The sequence below is a fragment of the Scylla paramamosain genome, chromosome 10 (genome assembly GCF_035594125.1).
Source record: "Scylla paramamosain isolate STU-SP2022 chromosome 10, ASM3559412v1, whole genome shotgun sequence".
Lineage (NCBI taxonomy): Eukaryota > Metazoa > Arthropoda > Malacostraca > Decapoda > Portunidae > Scylla > Scylla paramamosain.
The window spans coordinates 13940001-13947500 of record NC_087160.1 but is presented as its reverse complement, the minus strand read 5'-3'; positions in this window follow the sequence as shown (position 1 = coordinate 13947500).

The window sequence follows — 7500 nt, the reverse complement described above, 5'->3', positions numbered from 1 at the left end:
GAAGATTCTTAAACATCTATCTCTTTACAACCTTCTATCTGATCACCAGTATGGTTTTCGTCAAGGCCGCTCTACTGGTGATGTGGCTTTCCTTACTGAGTCTTGGTCATCCTCTTTTAGAGATTTTGGTGAAACTTTTGCTGTTGCCTTAGACATATCAAAAGCTTTTGATGGAGTCTGGCACAAAGCTTTGATTTCCAAACTATCCTCCTACGGCTTCTATCCTTCTTTCTGTAGTTTTATCTCAAGTTTTCTTTCTGACCGTTCTATTGCTGCTGTGAAAGACGGTCACTGTTCTCCTAAATCTGATGTTCCTCAGGGCTCTGTCCTGTCACCCACTCTCTTAATATAATTCATCGAAGGTCTTCTAAACCAAACTCCTTGTCCTATCCACTCCTACGCTGATGATACCACCCTGCACTTTTCCAGGTCTTTTCATAGACGTCCAACCCTTCAGGATGTAAACAGTTCACGCAGGGAACCCACAGAACGCCTGACTTTTGATCTCTCTAAAATTTCTGATTGGGTCAGAGCAAACTTGGTATTGTTCAATGCCTCAGTTCCTCCATCTATCAGCTCGACACAACCTTCCAAATAACTATCCCCTCTTCTTCAATGACACTTAACTGCCCCCACTCTTCTACACTGAACATCCTCGGTCTGTCCTTTTCTTATAAACTAAACTGAAACTTCACATCTCATCTCTAGCTAAAACAGCTTTTATGAAGTTAGGTGTTCTGAGACGTCTCCGCCAGTTTTCCTCACCCCCCAGATGCTAACTCTGTACAAGGACCTTATCCGTCCACATATGAAGTATGTTTCAGATGCCCTGGGGTGTTCCATTCATGTCGCTCTTTTAGACAGGGTGGAATAAAAAGCTATTGGTCTCATCAACTCTTCTCCTCTAACTGACTGTTTTCAGCCTCTTTCTCATCGCCGCATTGTTGCATCTCTTGCTATCTACTATCAGTATTTTCATGCTAACTGGTCCTCTGATCTTACTAACTGCATGCTTCCCCTCCTCCCGCGGCCTCGCTGCACAACTTTCTGCTTTCTCTCACCCCTATTCTGTCCACCTCTCTAATGTAAGAATTAACTAGTATTCTCAATCATTCATCCCTTTCTCTGTAAAACTCTGGAACTCCCTGCCTGCTTCCGTAATTCCATCTTCCTATGACTTGAACTCTTTCAAGAGGGAGGTTTCAAGACACTTATGCTTCAATTTTTAACTACCGCTTTGAACCCTATTCGGGGACCGGCGTCTCAGTGGGCTTTTTTTTTTTCATTATTATTATTTTTGTTGCCCTTGGCCAGTGTCCCTCCTACATAAATTTAAAAAAAAAATCTGGAATTCCCTGTCTGTTTCTGTATTTCCACCTTCCTATGACATGAACTTTTTCAAGAGGGAGGTTTCAAGACACTTATCCTGTAATTTTTGGCTACCGCTTTCGGCCTGTTCTTTTGTATTGCAGTTTTGTTGCTCTTGGCCGGTGCCCCTCCCAAATAAAAAGAAAAGAAAAAAAAAAAACGTTGTTTGGTGAGTGGTCACAGGAAACGTGTAGGTGTACTTTCGAGGTAAGTACATTGTGTGCGAATTTCACTACCGCTGTTCCTGTTGTCCCTCATGACTTAGACTATTTTGTTGATAACATTAATGGAACCAGATTTTTTTGAAACATGAAATAACAGTGACATTGTTTAGACCCTCAGGAGGTTTCACACCTGCACACCAAAAGGTTTTGTTCATTTTGGGGTTTACTAAAGTGACGTAAACATACATATATACAGACATTTATTTGCTTTATCCATATAAATATGTTTTTTTTTCTACATTTTCTGTACCTCATTGTGTTCTCCAGTGTCCTTTTACTATAGTGCCTTTCATCGTAACTACATTTTCCGGCTGATAGCATTTTTATCCCAATTATTTTCCTTGCAGGCGCTCCTCTTCCATTTACTTCATCTCCTTTGAAATTTCCTCGGAGATTCCCCAAACACAGAGGGCGAGCTTGTTGATGCTTTAGTCTCGCTTCAAAACAGAAAAAAAATTGTGAGTATTTGCTGGAAGGAAAAATGTTGCCCTTGAACTCTGCGCGAGGCATTTCCCATTCCTCCCCTTTTCAGTGTAGCCTTCGTACTGACATGACCCGCTGCCCAGGGACTACTTACTGGGGAGCCTCTCTACAAGGAAAGACTATGTTGGGGAGGGAGGGATGCTGAGTTGACAAGTGATAACAGTGATTGTTGGGAAGGGGAAGCATTAGGTAGCTAGGATGTTTTGTTTCCTTTAGTTTATTCTAGCTGAATTGTTTGAGCACTGATATGATTCCATGGTCTGTCAGCTTTGAACCGGTAGTATCACGCTTTCATCTATATCTCAAACTCAGTCCCACTACACACACACACACACACACACACACACACACACACACACACACACACACACACACACACACACACACTGCTGTCGGGTCTTGCAGGTCTTGTCGCCTCACACAAACGCTGGTGTTGCCTCCCACAAATCGTGTTGTCAGCTCCCACGAACTCTTTTTCATGACTCCCACACGCCCTGCTTGCCGTGCGGACCACTAAGATACATGCTGGACTTTGAGAGATTACAGCATGACCTTTTTGTTACAGAGTGTATTTGTACTGGTATTGCAAATTCTCTTATTTCATTAGCATAGACACATTCTCAGACAAAGAGAGGTAGTTTGAAGGTCGAAGGAAGGGCAGGCGACTGTGAAAACAATCATTTTAGGAGATTTTTTTTCCAACATCTCATTGAAGCGGCGAGCAACGTTGATCAGTTTCATTGATGCCTGACGCCTAATTTGTCGAGTTTTGGGTTGTCATCACTTCCTCCGGACGCCTGCTGCCTTATCACCGAACTTGTCGACACGTCAGGATTGATTGATTTTCATGTTAGCTTCTCTATTTTATTGTTTATTTTTCTACACCTCGCACCTTTTATACTCACGAACACAGTTTTCTTGTGTGTGTGTGTGTGTGTGTGTGTGTGTGTGTGTGTGTGTAGGAAGGTAATGAGTTTGTGTGAACGTACACATGTTCGGTGATTTAGGAATGTCTGAATTCGACGGGAGGTGAAAATATAATTCATAAGGCCTTCATATCATATTCATTACCACGGCTGCGAAATATATATTTCACACACACACACACACACACACACACACACACACACACACACACACACACACACACACACACACACACACACATACAAGCGAAGTTTGGGCTTTTGAAATGCGTTCCTCAAAGCCTTTCTTCCTGCCATTCTCCTTTTTTGTCTCTTGTCTTCATTGAAGGTTCTGGCGCCGTCAGCGAGGGCAAGACAGCGCTACAGAGGGACAAAGGTCTCCAATTGCACTGGCGAGTCAGCACCTTTTGACGCGTACGAACAGAAATCGTCTTGGAATATGCATTAGACCATCCATAAAAGTTGGAGAAAGTGATATGTCTTTACCCGGAGAGAGAGAGAGAGAGAGAGAGAGAGAGAGAGAGAGAGAGAGAGAGAGAGAGAGAGAGAGAGAGAGAGAGAGAGAGAGAGAGAGAGAGATTGTATAACGCTCCCTCAACATATGTAGCTATAATAAGCACTCTAAATTAATGGCAACGGAATAAGAAGATAGGGTAGGAATATATGTGACTGACTGAGTTCATTAATGCGTGATATATGATACTGAATAATTCACGGGAAGAAAAGATGTGCCCTCCGGAAAATAATCCTATGGGTATACAAAAGCCAAGAAACCCTTCAAATTTCAATAATGATAATAATATTAATAATAATAATAATAATAATAATAGTATTAATAATGTTAATAATAATAATAATAATAATAATAATAATAATAATAATAATAATAATAATAATAATAATAATGATATTATTATTATTATTATTATTATTATTATTATTATTATTATTTGAATATAGCGTGATGTCGGAATTTTGTTTGCACAATTTAAGGTTTTCTGAGACTGACGAGAGCAAAGTTGGGGTCTTCCCTTTCTTAAAGAACCGAGTCTTTTATTGATGTTAAACAGGAGTAGCTACAATAAAGAGAGAGAGAGAGAGAGAGAGAGAGAGAGAGAGAGAGAGAGAGAGAGAGAGAGAGAGAGAGAGAGAGAGAGAGAGAGGATCCTCATAAACAGGGATCAGTATTAGGGCCATTGTTATTTCTAATATATATCAATGACTTGGATAGTGGAATTAGTAGTGATGTTAGTAAATTTGGGGATGACACAAAGATAGGTAGATTAATTAGGTCAATCGGATGCCATCGCCTTGCAGGCAGACTTAGATAGAATGAATGAATGGACGGATAGATGTCAAATGCAATTTAATATCAATAAATGCAAAGTGCTTAGCGTAGGTAGAGGAAACCCACACAATAGGTACACATTAAACAACCAAACTCTGGTAGGTACAGGGTACGATAAAGATTTGGGAGTTATAGTTAGCTCTGAGCTCCGTCTAGGGAAACAATGCATAGAAGCCAGAAACAAGGCAAATAGGGTATTAGGATTCATTTTTAGGAGTGTTAAAAGTAGAAGGCCGGAAGTGATATTAAAGTTATACTTGGCGCTGGTCAGACCTCATCTAGACTACGCTGTGCAGTTCTGGTCCCCACATTACAGGAAAGATATAGGTCTATTAGAATCAGTACAGAGGAGAATGACTAAAAGGATACAGGGGATGAGGAGTATTCCTTACGAGGCGAGGTTGAAGCTGTTAAATTTACATTCTCTAGAGAGACGTAGATTAAGAAGGGACCTGATAGAAGTCTTTAAGTGGTATAAGGGTTATAACAAGGGAGATGTAAGCAAAATTCTTAGGATCAGCAACCAGGGTAGAACAAGAAATAACGGGTTCAAGCTTAATAAATTTAGGTTTAGGAAGGAGATAGGAAAAAATTGGTTCTCAAATAGAGTGGTAGATGAGTGGAACGGACTCAGTAATCATGTAGTTAGTGCTAGGACATTAGAGAGCTTTAAGAGAAGATTAGACAAGTTTATGGATGGGGATAACAGATGGAAATAGGTAGGTGTGTTTCATACAGGGACTGCCACGTGTAAGCCTGATCGCTTCTTGCAGCTTCCCTTATTTCTTATGTTCTTATGTTCTTATGTTCTCATAAGCTCTCAAACTTTCACTTGAATTTCAGAACTTCACTGAAATCCAAACCTAGTGAACACTTTTCCCAAATTTTTCTCCTCGCACATCCCCCTCTCTCTCTCTCTCTCTCTCTCTCTCTCTCTCTCTCTCTCTCTCTCTCTCTCTCTCTCTCTCTCTCTCTCTCTCTCTCTCTCTCTCTCTCTCTCTCTCTCTCTCTCTCTCTCTCTCTCTCTCTTCACGCTAATATATTCCTCTCTTCACCTCACGCATTCTTCTCGCTCCTTATTTCCTTGTTTCAGCATCCACTACTTTATCCTCATTTTATTCATCCATTTAATTTTATTCCCTCATTTTATTTATCCATCTCTTTTTATACCCCTATATAATACCTTTCTTTTTTTCCCTTCCTTTTCTGTTCCTTTCGATTTGTTGCTTTTAAAATTCTTGACTCCTCTCTCTCTTTCTCTCTCCGGAAACTAGTTCATTTGACATGTTCACCTTACGTTCCTTCATTTCTCCTATTCCGTGTTTATCTATTCCTCGTCCTCATTAGTATACAACCATGTCATTACTTCCTTCTCCTTTGGTCAATTTTTCTCTTTCCTTTCCTGTCTCATTCTCTTGCCTTTTTCCCTTTCCATCTTTCCTCTCCGGCAAAGGTCGCCTGCCTTCGGTCTTGCCTGTGACCCTAACTTCCATAACGAGTGTGGTGCCTTCAATATTGCATCTTCCTTCGTCAGGTAAAAGCCAGCCGGGAACTGAGGTGTGTGTGGGAAGAATTTACCTGGGCAAGGGGTTCGCAGAATGAAGGAACAGATGAATGCAGTCCTCAAAGGAGAAAATAAAAATGGATAAACTTCGGAGGAAAGGAGATATATTGATAAATACCTGAATGGATGAATGAGAGAGAGAGAGAGAGAGAGAGAGAGAGAGAGAGAGAGAGAGAGAGAGAGAGAGAGAGAGAGAGAGAGGGTATAAGCTAGATTATGAGGAGAAAAGTTTGCTCGTTCCTTCTCACTCACTCTTCCTCGCAACATCTCTCTCTCTCTCTCTCTCTCTCTCTCTCTCTCTCTCTCTCTCTCTCTCTCTCTCTCTCTCTCTCTCTCTCTCTCACACACACACACACACACACACACACACACACACACACACACACACACACACACACACACACACACACACACACACACACACACACACACACACACACACACACACACACACACACACACACACACACACACACACATTAGACACATAGATATAGACACACAAATATGAACACAATTACAAGGAAGAATTAAAGGGAGACCTTAATGGAGGCTCTCCAGAAAGGGCTGATGCGAAGTCAATGACCTGAAGGACAGAAGCCTTTGGTGCATCGATTGGGACGTGACAGTTTGGTCTCCGTAATAAATGAAGTGACAGCCCGCTGCTCCCTCACGCTGCGTCCCCTAGCTTCTTGGGACCATATTCTGAAATACTTCTGTCAGCACCTCCACTACTCTCAAAAGGCTCCATATGAAATGACTCGGGTTTTTAAGGATGCTTTTTATGGTTATAGTGACAGATTAACAAAATTAATATTAATAACATTGATAATAGGAGAAACACTATCAAAATCTCGGCTAATCATCTCTGCCTTAGCTTCATGGGACAATGTTCTAAAACACTTCCCTCCGCATCTCCACTACTCTCAAAAGACTTTAAATTAAGCGGATTTTTAAGGATGTTTTTACGAATGTAATGACAGATTAACAAGATTTCTAAATTTTTTCAACAGGAGAAAGACTCTTTAGAACCTGGTTGACATGTCTGTGGCCTTGGTGAGAGAACATTTTTTTTATTTATTTTATTTATTATTTATTTATTTATTTTTTAAGAATAAGGGCCGTAGGTAGTACTGTTATTCCTGGCCGTGTACCCGTGATTTGAAAGGCTCCTAGATGTGCTTTACGCCGGGCGTTAGTACCTTTGGCAGTAACGTCCGGTCTAATCCGGGTCTAATCCGGTCTGGAGATATATATATATATATATATATATATATATATATATATATATATATATATATATATATATATATATATATATATATATATATATATATATATATATATATATATATATATATATATATAATACTGCAGATGATGAATCATTTCAGGAAACTTTTATAATGCACAAAAAATGTACATAAGCTCTAAATACAATGTTATGTCGCCCTACCATTTTTATGTCTACAATTACTGATTTAGTCTTTAAAAGTTTTTATCGATGTTTTCATGGAGTACTCTCATTTAGATATCATATTATGTCCTGAATATCACTTACATTTTTCTATGAAAGAAATTTCTTTT